Here is a 16,947-nt window from a genome sequence, read left to right as displayed (position 1 = left end):
GGGGGGGGAGAGAAAACATGGAGCCCTTTAAATAATTCTATAATATTCTTAGGTAATACTAAATCACGAACAATGTATCAAAAAGGAGAATTGGAGATATGTCTTCTTTGACACTGTGCCATCAGGATTCTTCTGTCGACCACTTGCCTCTCAACATGGCCTCGTGGGGCCGGTGATGTGACAGCTCCAGTCAAATGGTACTAGAGATCAAGTGTTGGTCGTAGGCAGCCAGGCATGGGCCGATTGCACGAGACATTCAATTTCCAAAATGCGATCACATGCACTCGAGGACGAGCTAATTTTTTTGTTTCATATGGATAGCACCATGATGAAATATACGTATGTGATTAAAATTACAATCAGTCAGATAGCACTACAACTAGCCTACATGAACATACAGAGACCAAAGTATGATATGAAAAACGTACAAAAATAAAGTTGATAGAACAGTGAGCTAGCTTGGAATAAAACTTAAAAAAAAACATGTTTGAACCGGTGGGCTCCCCACTCCAACCTTGTTTTCGTATGTTTTCCAAAGGAACACCGGATTCCATTACTTGTCATAATAGAACACCAGTTTCAGAAAACAACTAACTATTTCTTCCCTAAAAAAAGGTTCAAAAAATAAACTGAAAGAAAGGAACATATCACAACCAAAAGGACACAATCCCCTGGCCAAAGTGCCAACTAAACCAGATCAACCAGCACATAAATGGTCATCAACAGAGCACCAAGCTCTTTTTAAAGGAAAACAGAGTACCAAGCTAGAATTATAAAACGGGAACTATAGCATGCATGAGAGCTATATCACAAGCCAGATATATGCTTCTCTCGCTTCAAGAACTTTCCGGTCACTACAGTGTCGGGCCCGCGTAGTGTTGTATTGAATTCATGCTCCAGTCAATTCATTTTAAAGTTTGAACTAACGGAGGGTGGTGGGCAATATATTTCAACACTCCCCCGTATGTCTAGTCTTATTTAGTCCTTAGACGTGGGATATATGTAGGCCGCAAAATCTTTTTTTAATACTGCGTTGACAGGGTCTTGAACTCAAGACCTCTTGGCTCTGATATCATATTGAATTCATGCTCCAACCAACTCGTCCAAAAGTCCAAACTATGGAGGGAGGTGGACAATATATTTCAACAAGTTGTAGCACTATTCTTTCACTGTGTTCACTGTTTTGCTTCGTGTTTAGTTTTTCTTTTCTTTTTTTCCTTTGGTTTTCTTCGGTTTTCTTTTGTTTCTTTTTTGTTTTTACTGGTTTTCACATTGATTCACTGTTTTTGTGTTGCATTTTTTCTTTATCCTTTTTCCTTCTGTTTTATTTGCTTCTTGGTTTTCTTTGGGGTTTTACTTTTTTCACTATGTTGCATTGTTTGTATCAGTTTTTTCTGTTTTCCTTTTATTATATTATTCTGTTTTCTTTGTTTCTTACTGGTTTTCTTGGCTTTTTACCCTTCTTCTTACACATTGTACAATTTCGTGAACATCATGAAACATTTTTCTCTACAGGTTTATCATTTTTAAAATACATGATTAACATTTTTATAAATATATATGTTCTTAGGACTACTTTTGTCATTTAGACTATACATTTTTTTAAACAGTAGAAATATTTTTTTTCTACTCATTTACATTTTTGAAATACATAATAACATATTTTTAGGTATACATTTTATTGTATACTTTATACATATGGATTGTGCATCTCACAAAAAAATACATATGCCTTCACGAGAAACAACTATGTGCCTCTCCTGGAAGCAATAGAACATGTTTTTCCTTTCCGAGAGGCATAGCTATGCATCCCTCGTAAAAAAGTGTGCCTCTCGTGAAAGAAAAAAATTCATTCCTCATGGAACAAAAAACATGTTTTTTCATAAAAAATCTCAAGTTTTTCCAAAATCTTGGGAAAACCAAAATAACATCTGAAGCTCGAAAACGCGTACGAATAATAAATAAATTCATGAGGGGGCTCCCAACACACGACACGTGGCGGCGGCTAAGTGTCGCGCTTTCAGCCCGCCAAAAGTGAGCCTTGAGGGGCTCCCGCAAGGGGTACCCTCAGTTGGAATATCCTATTAGACGCATATTGCGTCAAACTGTCGATCTTTCGCACAGGATGGTGATCGAGCGCTGAAACTGGGCCGGCCCGTAAATGTGTAACAGCACTTCCGGTTTTAGAAACCTTCCAGAGATTCCCAGCCGGTTTTTATCGGTTTTGGAAATCTTCTAGAAGGTTCCAGAACCGGGTTTTCTTTACTTTTTTATCTTTTGTTTACGTTTTTTTGTTCTTTCTGTTTTTTTTCTTTTTCCTGTTTTTTCTGTTCAGAAATTTTAAAAAAAGAGAGTTAAAAAAATGTTCTCGTCTTCAATTTTTGTTCATAATTTTTAAAAAATGTTCATGGTAGAAACAATCTTCAGGAAATTCAAAAACAATTTTCGTTTTCAAAAATTGTTTGAAATTGAAAAAATGTTCTATTTTTTTTAATTTTGTTCATAGTTTCGAAAAGAAATTGTGTTTTGAAGAAGTTAAAGAATTTCAAAAAATGTTACTATTTATAAAAAAATCAAAATTTCACAAAAATATTCAAGTTTATAAAAAAATGTTCTTTCTTTCTTTCGTTTTTCTTTTTTCTTTTTTCAAGTTTATTTTCGTTTTTCAAAAAAAAATTGAGTTGCTCATAAATTGTTCAAAACTTCAAGAAATGTTCCTGTTTCAAATTTTGTTCCCAATTTTTTAAAAAATGTTCACACTTTCAAAATAGTGTTCAGAAGATCCAAATATGTTATTTCAAATTTTTGTTCAAAAAATTAAAAAATGTTCTTGATTTCAAACTTTTTGTTCACCTAGTTGATTTTTTGTATTTCTATTTATTTTCTTTTCTCTATTTCTTTTGTAATTCTTAATCTACTCGTTTTTTCTTTCGATTTTTATTTTTCAGAATTCCAGAATTTGTTCGAAATTTCAAAAAATGTTCTGGGGGTTTAATAATTGTTCCTGTTTTTTTGTTTTGTTCAGAAGTTCCAAAAAACTTAGTTATTTTTACAACATGTGCACATATTTGAAAAAATGTTCACCTTTAAAAAATGTTCATAAATTCAAAAAATGTTCCTATTTCAAAAAATGTTCCTAATTTTAAGAAAATGTTCGCCTTTTCAAAATATGTTCATAACTTTAAAAAATGTTCTATTTTTCCATTTTTGTTCACATATTCCATTAATGATCATAATGTTGGCTTTTTTATAAAAAAAAGTCAGAGTTTCAATTTTTGGTCACAGATGCAAAAAATGTTTGCTTTTGTCAAGAATGTTCTTGTTCTAAAATTGTCTCATTTTCCGACCTTTGTTCATAAATCCGAAAAAGTTCCTATTTTAAATTTGTTCGCAAATTTAAAAATTGTTTGTGTTTGTCAAAAAATTGGAATTAAAAAAGGTTCCTGCTTTTCAAAATTTGTTCACAAATTCACACATTCTTTCCATTTTAAATTTTGGTTACAACCTAAAAATTGGGCATTTTTTCAATACTTGTTCGTGCTTTTTTGAAAATTGTTCAGAATTTCTTTTAAAAGTATTTAGATTTTTATATAAAAGTTCGAAAAAATAAAAAATATTTTGATATGTCGGTGTTTTGAGTACTAATAGATTCCGCGTTGAATGTTTGTCAGTAGGTTTGATCAGCTCGGGTGGTTAGGTATCATATCTACAAGCGTCTGGTCGCGAGTTTGAATCCTGGTTGAGGCAGCTCTTTTTGTTGTATTTTTTCACCACTGGCTGCTCCACGTGGGCCGGCCCAGACGTCGACCGCCCCTATGCGAAGCCCCGCCAATCTGCCGCAAAATGCGGCAGATAGGAAGTCCCCCCTCAGTTAGCTACTCTCGAGACATTGGCCCCATCTGCTGCGGCCCAACGTCACTTAACAATCACTATTATTCCTTTCGTTGCTATAGAAAGAAAGGCCCAAGGTCCAATTCATGGAATAGCAAACGATTCAGCTTTCCTCCTTCTGGAGAGGCAGAGTCGAAACCTTATTTAGCGCCTTAAGGGCCAGTTATAAGTGTCTGGGTAAATGGCGTACACACCCCTTCCACTTTGAGCTCGGCGCAGTTAATGCTTATTTTCTCGTTCACAAACATATGTCACGCGTCAGGTTCGTGTTTCGAGCTGTCCAGGTAAATTTTTTTCTCACCAGTTTTGGGTTCCACCAGTTTTTTCTGGAGCGCTTTTCCCTCGTTTTATATAGGACAAATTTTGTACGCTTTTTCTTTTTCATTTCCATTTCCATTTTCTTTTTACCCAAAATTTTCAAATTTTATTAAATTTGCCAACTTTTTTTTCAAATTTCATGAACTCTTTTCAAATATGTGAATTTTGATTTTGTTTTTTTGTGAGCTTTATTTCGAATTTGTGAACATTTTTAAAATTATAATTCTTTTCAAAACTCGTCATTTAAAAAAATGTGAACAATTTTCAAATGCATGAACATTTACAAATCCGCGAACCTTTTTCAAATTTTGCAAATTTTTTCTTGAAATTCTTGAGTTTTTTCAAATTCATATTTTTTTTCAAAATCCATGAACTTTTCCTTAAAATTTTTGAACTTTCTTCATATAGGTGAAACTTTTTTGAAAATTTTGAATTGTTTTCAAACCCATGTTTTTTATTTAAAATTTTCTTTAAATTATTTTTCAAAAGTTCACGGTCAATGGTCACCACTCAACTAGTTAACGGTCCACCTGGCAATCCATCACAGGTCTACCTGTCAACCGACGCTTAAGGTGCTGGTAAGGAGCTTTCGCAAAAAACTTCTTTTGGTGCTCCAATGGCGATTGGTACAAGGGAGCTCACTCCTCCATGCTCACCTATACCTGGAAAGGGCCCCCCTTTGTTTTAGGAGCCCAGGGCGGCTGATCCGTCCCGCCACCCCCCTCTCAGGGTCAGCCCTGGTACCAATCTAGTGTTGTCTATTTTGTATAACATAAACCACATTATTTTACTCACTGATGATCAAAGTAGGAGTTTAGTCACTATAACTACTTTTTCTACTCGAAGTCGGAGGGAGTAGTGAGAATGTTTTGTAACCCGCTGACATTACCATCCATGATAAATTAGAACGGGAAAAGGAGATGCGCTTAACACTTACAATTTCTGAACCACAAGTGCAGACTTCGAAATAGTGGCTTAAATAATTCATGAAGGTTAGATACAACAACAAACAACAACAACAACAAAGTCTTTAGTCCCAAACAAGTTGGGGTAGGCTAGAGGTGAAACCCATAAGATCTCGCAACCAACTCATGGCTCTGGCACATGGATAGCAAGCTTCCACGCACCCCTGTCTATAGCTAGCTCTTTGTCGATACTCCAATCCTTCAGGTCTCTATTAACGGACTCCTCCCATGTCAAAATCGGTCGACCCCGCCCTCTCTTGACATTCTCCGCACGCTTTAGCCGTCCGCTATGCACTGGAGCTTCTGGAGGCCTGCGCTGAATATGCCCAAACCATCTCAAACGATGTTGGACAAGCTTCTCCTCAATTGGTGCTACCCCAACTCTATCTCGTATATCATCATTCCGGACTCGATCCTTCCTCGTGTGGCCACACATCCATCTCAACATACGCATCTCCGCCACACCTAACTGTTGAACATGTCGCCTTTTAGTCGGCCAACACTCCGCGCCATACAACATTGCGGGTTGAACCGCCGTCCTGTAGAACTTGCCTTTTAGCTTTTGTGGCACTCTCTTGTCACAGAGAATGCCAGAAGCTTGGCGCCACTTCATCCATCCGGCTTTGATTCGATGGTTCACATCTTCATCAATACCCCCATCCTCCTGCAACATTGACCCCAAATACCGAAAGGTGTCCTTCCGAGGTACCACCTGGCCATCAAGGCTAACCTCCTCCTCCTCACAGCTAGTAGTACTGAAACCGCACATCATGTACTCGGTTTTAGTTCTACTAAGCCTAAACCCTTTCGATTCCAAGGTTTGTATCCATAACTCTAACTTCCTATTTACCCCCGTCCGACTATCATCAACTAGCACCACATCATCCGCAAAGAGCATACACCATGGGATATCTCCTTGTATACCCCTTGTGACCTCATCCATCACCAATGCAAAAAGATAAGGGCTCAAAGCTGACCCCTGATGCAGTCCTATCTTAATCGGGAAGTCATCGGTGTCGACATCACTTGTTCGAACACTTGTCGCAACATTATTGTACATGTCCTTGATGAGGGTAATGTACTTTGCTGGGACTTTGTGTTTCTCCAAGGCCCACCACATGACATTCCGCGGTATCTTATCATAGGCCTTATCCAAGTCAATGAACACCATATGCAAGTCCTTCTTATGCTCCCTATATCTCTCCATAAGTTGTCGTACCAAGAAAATGGCTTCCATGGTCGACCTTCCAGGCATGAAACCAAACTAATTTTTGGTCACGCTTGTCATTCTTCTTAAGCGGTGCTCAATGACTCTCTCCCATAGCTTCATTGTATGGCTCATCAGCTTAATTCCACGGTAATTAGTACAACTCTGAACATCCCCCTTGTTCTTGAAGATTGGTACCAATATACTCCGTCTCCATTCTTCTGGCATCTTGTTTGCCCGAAAAATGAGGTTGAAAAGCTTGGTTAGCCATACTATCGCTATGTCCCCGAGACCTTTCCACACCTCAATGGGGATACAATCAGGGCCCATCGCCTTGCCTCCTTTCATCCTTTTTAAAGCCTCCTTCACCTCAGACTCCTGGATGCGCCGCACAAAACGCATGCTGGTCTCATCAAAGGAGTCATTCAGTTCAATGGTAGAACTCTCATTCTCCCCATTGAACAACTTGTCGAAGTACTCCCGCCATCTATGCTTAATCTCTTCGTCCTTCACCAAGAGTTGGCCTGCTCCGTCCTTGATGCATTTGACTTGGCCAATATCCCTCGTCTTCCTCTCCCGGATCTTAGCCATCTTATAGATGTCCCTTTCACCTTCCTTCGTGCCTAACCGTTGGTAGAGGTCCTCATATGCCCGACCCCTTGCTTCACCAACAGCTCGCTTTGCGGCCTTCTTCGCCATCTTGTACTTCTCTATGTTGTCTGCACTCCTATCCAGGTATAGGCGTCTGAAGCAATCTTTCTTCTCTTTAAGCGCCTTCTGGACATCATCATTCCACCACCAGGTATACTTATCTTCGCTTCTCCTTCCCCTGGACACTCCAAACTCCTCCGAGGCCACCTTACGAATGCAAGTCGCCATCTTCATCCACACATTGTCCGCATCCCCTCCTTCCTCCCAAGGGTCCTCCTTAAATACCCTCTCCTTGAACACCTGAGCTACCTCCCCCTTGAGCTTCCACCACTTCGTTCTAGCGACCTTGGCACGCTTATCCCGCTGGACACGAATTCGAAAGCGGAAGTCAGCAACCACCAGCTTATGCTGGGGTACAACACTCTCCCTAGGTATCACCTTATAGTCTAGGCACGCACGCCTATCTTCTCTTCTCGAGAGGATGAAATCAATCTGGCTAGAGTGTTGGCCACTACTAAAAGTCACCAGATGTGATTCTCTCTTTCTAAAGAGGGTGTTAGCTACAATCATGTTGTAGGCTAGAGCAAAGCTTAAGACATCTTCTCCTTCTTGATTCCTGATGCCATAGCCAAAGCCCCCATGCGCCCCTTCAAAACCTGTGTTAGATGTACCCACGTGGCCATTGAGGTCTCCTCCTATGAAGAGCTTCTCACCAATCGGTACACTCCTAACCATGTCTTCCAAGCCTTCCCAGAACTCCCTCTTGGTGTTCTCATTGTGGCCTACTTGCGGGGCATATGCGCTGATAACATTGAGAACCAAGTCCTCAGCTACCAGCTTGACCAGGATAATCCGGTCCCCACGTCTCCTGACGTCTACCACTCCATACTTGAGGCTCTTGTTGATCAAGATGCCTACGCCATTTCTGTTTGTAATAAAAAATTCAGATATCCAGAGATTGGCTCGAGCAAGATAGCTCATAGTGCCAATAATACTGCCCTGGCTGCGGATGTTGGTGCCATGGGAAAATGGTATTTTTTTCTCTTGGTGGGGGACGCAAAAACTACCTTTCTTTTTCTAAAACACCAAATATCACACATGTTTGTACGAATCTTGCATACCATCTCATAGAATGGTCTACTCTGCAATATACTGAGTAGCAGAGATTTAATTTCAACCAGCGGGTCTCGACCCCAAAGATATAAAGCTACTGCCCATCAAGGCCTTGAGACTTTAATCGCAACAAGCTGGTAAATTTGTTCATACGCGGCCATGATTGCGCAGAACCTACAAAAACTATTAGAAAACAAAATAAATCAAAACTCAAAAGAAAGCCAAAACACGCTCAGCTCCTCGACAACAGCACCAGAAAAATCTTGATGGCCAGCATGTGCACGGGGTTTAATTGTAGTCTTTTCAAAGTAAGAGTATCAATCCCAAAGAGAGCACATGAAGTGGACTTTGTCCCTTACAGAGACTTATGAAGATTTGCCCGTAAGTTAGTTGTAGAGGCGAAGTAAAATGAAGGAAAAAATATAGTAATGGATTTGATTTGGGTGCAAACAAAGTAAATAAGGTAAATGAATTAAAAGAGCACATAGCGTTGAAACCGACACATGATTAAAGCGTTCACAGAGAGTCCGGAATTCCAATTGGTATGTGTCTAAGTAACATATGCAACCACATACTTCTAAGTTGGATACTTGAGTCACTCTTGATATTTTTGACTCGGTGAGTCCAAATAGAAAATATGTTCTATTTGAAATAGACTTCGTACCACGCCAGTCACTACCGTAGCTTCCATGCTTTGGTTCTCATTACGGTAATTAAGGGTTTGCCTGTGCACACTGCCTCACCAAGGGTTCTCCATTACTCCCCCATCAATTGCAAAGGTAAGGTATAGAGGCTATTACTCTCACCTTGAATAACTCAATTTCTTAACCTTTAGGAGGACGGTAATATGCTTCGTGGCCTTACGTCAGATATGTTGAGTGGGAACCTTCACGCCATTCACGATGGCTGTTAAACCAAACATTCAACAAAGAATCTCATGTCCTTATTAATGTTTCAGCTCCTATACATACCAAGGTTCATCCATATCTGATATCTCCTTTTTTTAATCAGGAATTGGAACAGAAAAGAGTATCCCGCACCTATTTCCCCATAGGTGACCCTGGGTTATCGAACCCACAAGAGGAAGATTCCCTTGAAGCAATGATCTCTAGAAAGCTTTCCTCAAAGTGTCAAATCCACCTTTTGGCCGGATCATCAAGCAAATAGTGATTCTAACACTTCTAATAAAAATATGTACATGTATAAGGTCTTATGATTACAACCTTGTATTTGCAACGGGATCAAATAAGATATTAATTTGTGCGCTGGAAGTCACTCATCGAGATGTGCTTGTTACAGATCGAAGTGGGGGATGTGTCCAAATAACGTCTCGGCCCACACACATCCTGCATCAAGAATCAGTTGTCCTACCGCGTGCCCTATCCGTTGCGCGAGGTTGCCTCGATAATTAAGATAATGAAATCAGACAAGAGCTTTGGGCGTTTAATGACTACACCTCATTTCTCCCCCAAGCATGTGATCTGTCGGGGGGATGAACCCCGGGCAGGCAACAGAACCCGGATCCTTTTCAAAAACATCGGGGCCGACATCCCCCCTCAATCCAGCTCGTACTTGGCCGGGTTCCTCAACTTGGCCAAGTCCCTCAACCCGGCCAAGACTGCAACACGGCTCGGCCCACTGGCGCATGCCGGCTGACCCCCCCAAACCAAGACTTCTCCAACAAGCAAGCACCACCACAATGCGCCCCTCAACCCGGCCACGGGGCAGCTCCCATCCCATCCAAGACGTACGACGGAACAAGTTCCCATGAAGAGATGAGCAAGGAAAAAGTGGCCCACCAACCCCGCTGACTGGCAGGAGCGTAGCAACAGTGGCCAACCTACTCCATTGACCAAGGCCGGCATGGCTACATGCTACCTCTTGAGCTTGCGTTGGTTTTTCCCTTGAAGAGGAAATGGTGATGCGGCAAAATAGAGTAAGTATTTCCCTCAGTTTGAGAACCAAGGTATCAATCTAGTAGGAGACAACGCACAAGTCACCGAATACCTACACAAACAATCAAACATACTTGCACCCAACGCGATAAAGGGGTTGTCAATCCCTTCACGGTTACTTGCAAAAGTGAGATCTGATAGAGATAGATAAACAGTAAACTAAATATTTTTGGTATTTTTGGTTTATAGATCGGAAAGTAAAAGATTGCAAAATAGTAGATCGAAAACTAATATAATGGAAAATAGAACTTATATGATGGAAAAGAGACCCGGAGGCCATAGGTTTCACTAGTGGCTTCTCTCAAGATAGCATATAATACGGTGGGTGGACAAATTACTGCTGAGCAATTGATAGAGGAGCGCATAATTATGACGATATCTAAGGCAATAATCATGAACATAGGCATCACGTCCGTGTCAAGTAGACCGAAACGATTCCGCATCTACTACTATTACTCCACACATCGACCGCTATCCAGCATGCATCTAGAGTATTAAGTTCATAAAGAACGGAGTAACACATTAAGTAAGATGACATGATGTAGAGGAATTAACTCAAGCAATATGATGAAAACCCCATCTTTTTATCCTCGATCGCAACAATACAATACGTGCCTTGCCGCCCCTACTATCACTGGGAAAGGACACCGCAAGATTGAACCCAAAGCTAAGCACTTCTCCCATTGCAAGAAAAACCAATCCAGTAGGCCAAACTAAATCGATAATTCGAAGAGACTTGCAAAGATATCAAATCATGCATATAAGAATTCAGAGAAGATTCAAATAATATTCATAGATAATCTGATCATAAATCCACAATTCATCATATCTCGGCAAACGCACCGCAAAAGAGTATTACATCGAATAGATCTCCAAGAACATCGAGGAGAACATGGTATTTAGAATCAAAGAGAGAGAGAGAGAGGAAGCCATCTAGGTACTAGCTATGGACCCGTAGGTCTGTGGTAAACTACTCACGCTTCATCAGAAGGGTAATGGTGTTGATGTAGAAGCACTCCGTGATCGAATCCCCCTCCAGCAGGATGCTGGAAAAGGCCCCTAGATGGGATCTCATGGGTATAGAAGGTTGCAGTGGTGGAAAAGTGTTTTTGTGGCTCTCCCTGATGGTTTTGGGGTATAAGAGTATATATGGGCAGAAGAATTAGGTCAGGACACCCATGAGGGGCCCACAAGACAGGGGGCATGCCCTCCACCCTTGTGGCCGCCTCTTGGCTCCTCCGACTTCATCTCCAAGTCTCCTTGTTTGCTTCTGGTCCAAGAAAGATCATCGCGAAAGTTTTATTCCATTTGGACTCTATTTGGTATTCCTTTTCTGCGAAACTCTAAAATAGGCAAAAAACAGAAACTGGCACTAGGCTCTAGGTTAATAGGTTAGTCCCAAAAATAATATAAAATAGCATATTAATGCATATAAAACATCCAAAACAGATAATATAATAGCATGGAACAATCAAAAATTATAGATACGTTGGAGACGTATCAAGCATCTCCAAGCTTAATTCTTGCTCGTCCTCGAGTAGGTAAATGATAAAAACAGAATTTTTGATGTGGAATGCTACCTAACATATTTATCCATGTAATACTCTTTAGTGTGGCATGAATGTTTAGATCTGCAAGATTCAAAACAAAAGTTTAATATTGACATAAAAAACAATAATACTTCAAGCATACTAACAAGGCAATTATGTCTTCTCAAAATAACATGGCCAAAGAAAGCTTATCCCTACAAAATCATATAGTCTGTCTATGCACCATCTTCATCACACAAAATATTCAAATCATTCACAACCCCGGTTTCAGCCAAGCAATTGTTTCATACTTTAGTATTCTCGAACTTTTTCAACTTTCACGCAATACATGAGCGTGAGCCATGGACATAGCACTATCGGTGGAATAGAATGGTGGTTGTGGAGAAGACAAAACGAGGGAGATAGTCTCACATCAACTAGGCATATAAACGGGCTATGGAGATGCCCATCAATAGATATCAATGTGAGTGAGTAGGGATTGACATGCAACATATGCACTAGTGCTATAAGTTTATGAAAGCTCAAAAAGAAACTAAGTGGGTGTGCATCCAACTCGCTTGCTCACGAAGTCCTAGGGAAATTTGAGAAAGCCCATCATTGGAATATACAAGCCAAGTTCTATAATGAAAAATTCCCACTAGTATATGAAAGTGACAAAATAAGAGACTCTCTATCATGAAGATCATGGTGCTACTTTGAAGCACAAGTGTGGAAAAAGGATAGTAACATTGCCCCTTTTCTCTTTTCCTCTCATTTTTTTCTTTGGCTTCTTTGGCCTCTTTTTTTATTTTGGCTTCTTTGGCCTCTTTTTTTATTTCCTCACATGGGACAATGCTCTAATAATGATGATCATCACACTTCTATTGACTTACAACTCGATACTTAGAATAAAAACATGACTCTATGTGAATGCCTCCGGCGATGTACCGAGATGTGCAATGACTCAAGAGTACATGTATGAAAGAATTATGAATGGTGGCTTTGCCACAAGTACGATGTCAACTACATGATCATCCAAAGCAATATGACAATGACGAAACGTGTCATAATAAACGAAATGATGAAAAGTTGCATGGCAATATATCTCAGAATGGCTATGGAAATGCCATAATAGGTAGGTATGGTGTCTGTTTTGAGGAAGGTATATGGTGGGTGTATGGTACCGGTAAAAGTTGCGCGGCACGGGAGAGGATAGCAATGGTGTAAGGGTGAGAGTGCGTATAATCCATGGACTCAACATTAGTCATAAAGAACTAACATACTTATTGTGAAATCCTATTACTCATCGAAACTAAGCACTACACGCATGCTCCTAGGGGAAGGGTTAGTAGGAGTTAACCATCGCACGATCCTGACCTCCACACAAAGGATGACAATCAAAAAATACCTCATGCTCCAACTTCGTTACATAACGGTTCACCATACGTGCATGCTACGGGAATCACAAACCTCAACACAAGTATTTCTCAAATTCACCATTACTCCACTATCATGTCTCTAATATCATCATCCTCATATCTCAAAACGATCATAAAGAATCAAACTTCTCATAGTATTCAACTCACTTTATATGAAAGTTTTATCTCCTTCTTGGATGCCAATCATATTAGGACTAAATTTATAACCAAAGCAAATTACCATGTTGTTAAAAGAGACTCTCAAAATAATATAAGTGAAGCATGAGAGTTCATCAAATTATATAAAATAAGGCCACCGCCGTGCTCTAAAAAGATATAAGTGAAGTACTAGAGCAATATTGCCTAGCTCAAAAGATATAAGTGAAGCACATAGAATATTCTAATAAATCATGATTCATGCGTGTCTCTCCCAATAGGTGTGTACAAAAAGGATGATTGTGGTAAACTAAAAAGAAAAGACTCAAATCATACAAGACGCTCCAAGCAAAACATATATCTTGTGGTGAACAAAAATGTAGCCTCAAGTAAAGTTACTGATAGACAAAGACGAAAGAGGGGATGTCTTCCAGGGCATCCCCAAGCTTAGGCTTTTGGTTGTCCTTGAATATTACCTTGGGGTGCTGTGTGCATCCCCAAGCTTAGGCTCTTACCACTCCTTATTCCATAGTACATCAAATCCTTACCCAAAACTTGAAAACTTCACAACACAAAACTCAACAGAAAATCTCATAAGCTCCATTAGTATAAGAAAATAAATCACCACTTTATGGTAATGTTAAAAACCCACTATTTATTTATATTGGTGTAATATCTACTGTATCCCAACTTTTCCATGGTTCATACCAACACATAGAGAACAGAATCTATCAAAAACAGAACAGTTTGTAGCAATCTGTAACTCTCAAATACTTCTGTAACTCCAAAAATTCTGAAAATCAGGACAACCTGAGCAATTTGTGCACCAATCCAGAGAAAAAGAATCAGATGAAAAGAATGTTTCAATAAAATCCTGGAGATTATTTACTGGGTGCAAAAGTTTCTGTTTTCAGCAGGATCAACACACCTATTACCGTAGGCTATCCCAAAGGTCTTACTTGGCACAAACTCTAATTAAAAAAAACCACATCTAACCAGAGGCTAGATGAATTATTTATTACTAAATAGGAACAAAAAGTAAAGACCAAAAATAAAATTGGGTTGCCTCCCAACAAGCGCTATTGTTTAACACCCTTAGCTAGGCATTGGTAATTTTAATGATGCTCACATGAAAGACAAGAATTGAAGCACAAAGAGAGCATCATAAAACACGTGACAAACACATCTAAGTCTAACATACTTCCTATGCATAGGCATTTTATAAGCAAACAAATTATCAAGGCAAGAAAAAACTAGCATATGCAAGGAAGAAGAAAGAGACGATAGCAATCTCAACATGAAGAGAGGTAATTTAGTAACATGAAAATTTCTACAACCATATTTTACTCTCTCATAATAATTACATGTAGGATCATAAGCAAATTCAACAATATAGCTATCACATAACATATTCTCAACACGATCCACATGCATGCGAAGTTGACACTTCCAAAATAGTGGGAGTAACATTAACTAAAGTCATGACCTCTCCAAACCCACCTTTATCATAAATTTCATAAGATTGAACATTCTACAAATATGTGGGATCTAAAGTTGACACTCTTCCAAACCCACTTTCAATATTATTGCAAACATTATTATCAATCTCATATTCATCATGAGGCTTACATAAATTTTCAAGATCATAAGAAGAATCACCCCAATCATGATCATTGCAACAAGTAGTAGATATAGCAAAATTTTCATCCCCAAGCTTAGGGTTTTGCATATTATTAGCACAATTGACATTAATAGAATTTATAATAACATTATTGCAATCATTCTTTTTATTCAAAGATCTATCGTGAATCACTTCATAAATCACTTCATCACAATTTTCGGATTCACATATTTCAAGCAAAACCTCATAGGATAATCTAGTGCACTCAACTCACTAGCAATTGGTTCATCAATATTGGATCTCTTAAAAATATTAGAAAGTGGATGAGGATCCATAAACTTTTAGCAAGCAAACATGCAAGCAAAAAGAAGGCACATGGTAACACAAGCGAACAAAAAAACGAACGGAAGAAGGGCGAAGAAAAGGCAAAATTTTCGAAAATCGTTTTAGAAGTGGGGGAGAGGAAAACGAGAGGTGAATGGCGAATAATGTAATGCAAGAAATGAGAGTTTATGATGGGTACTTGGTATGTCTTGACTTGGCGTAGATCTCCCCGTCAACGGCACCAGAAATTCTTCCTGCTACCTCTTGAGCTTGCGTTGGTTTTTCCCTTGAAGAGGAAATGGTGATGCAGCAAAGTAGAGTAAGTATTTCCCTCAGTTTGAGAACCAAGGTATCAATCTAGTAGAGACAACACACAAGTCACCGAATACCTTCACAAACAATCAAACAAACTTGCACCAACGCAATAAAATGGTTGTCAATCCATTCATGGTTACTTGCAAAAGTGAGATCTGATAGAGATAGATAAACGGTAAAGTAAAGATTTTTGGTATTTTTGGTTTATAGATCGGAAAGTAAAAGATTGCAAAATAGTAGACCGAAAACTAATATAATGTAAAAGAGAACTTATATGATGGAAAAGAGACCCGGGGCCATAGGTTTCACTAGTGGCTTCTCTCAAGATTTCATATAATACGGTGGGTGAACAAATTACTGCCGAGCAATTGATAGAAGAGCACATAATTATGACGATATCTAAGGCAATAATCATGAATATAGGTGTAACACCCACGATGCGGCTATATCTCCCACGTGTCGGAGCACGACTTAGAGGCATAACCACATGGTGGTTTTGTCGCAAGAAGGGTCATCTTCACACAATCCCATGTAATGAACAAGAAAGGGATAAAGAGAGTTGGCTTACAATCGCCACTTCACACAATACATAATTTAAGATCATACATCATTCAAATACACTCATAGACCGGCTACGGTCAAGTTCAAATGAAAAGAAGACAACCCCAAATGCTAGATCCCCGATCGTCCCGACTGGGCTCCTCTACGGATCATCTAGAAACGATACATAGTAACGACCAAGGGCTTCATCAAATTCCCACTTCAGCTCAGTTGCGCCATCTGCGCCAGTATCCTCGGCACCTGCATCTGTTTTGGTAGAATCTGTGAGCCACGGGGACTCAGCAATCTCACACCCGCGAGATCAAGACTATTTAAGCTCTTAGGTAGGTAAGGGATAATATGGTGGAGCTGCAGCAAGCACTAAGCAAATATGGTGGCTAACATACGCAAGTGAGAGCGAGAAGAGAAGCAACGCATCGGTCGAGAAGCTAGAAGCGATCAAGAAGTGATCCTGAAACTACTTACGTCAAGCATAACTCAAACCGTGTTCACATCCCGGACTCCGCCGAGAAGAGACCATCACGGCTACACACACAGTTGATGCATTTTAAAGAGGTCAAGTATCAAGTTATCTACAACCGGACATTAACAAATTCCCATCTTCCTCATAACTGCGGGCACGGCTTTCGAAAGATTATATACCCTGCAGGGGTGTCCCAACTCAGCCCATCACAAGCTCTCACGGTCAACGAAGGAATAGACCTTCTCCCAGGAAGACCCGATCAGTCTCGGAATCCCGGTTCGCAAAACATTTCGACAATGGTAAAACAAGACCAGCAAAGCCACCTGCTGCGCCGACAAATCCCGATAGGAGCTGCACATATCTCGTTCTCAGGGCACACCGGATTGTCCAGACTTCCGGTAGGCCAGCCCAGAGTTGCCCCTGGTGGCCACCGGCGGCCGACAGTTTGGACCAACACTCA

This window comes from Triticum dicoccoides, chromosome 7B, assembly GCF_002162155.2.
Source record: "Triticum dicoccoides isolate Atlit2015 ecotype Zavitan chromosome 7B, WEW_v2.0, whole genome shotgun sequence".
NCBI lineage: Eukaryota > Viridiplantae > Streptophyta > Magnoliopsida > Poales > Poaceae > Triticum > Triticum dicoccoides.
This window is presented reverse-complemented; position numbering follows the sequence as displayed.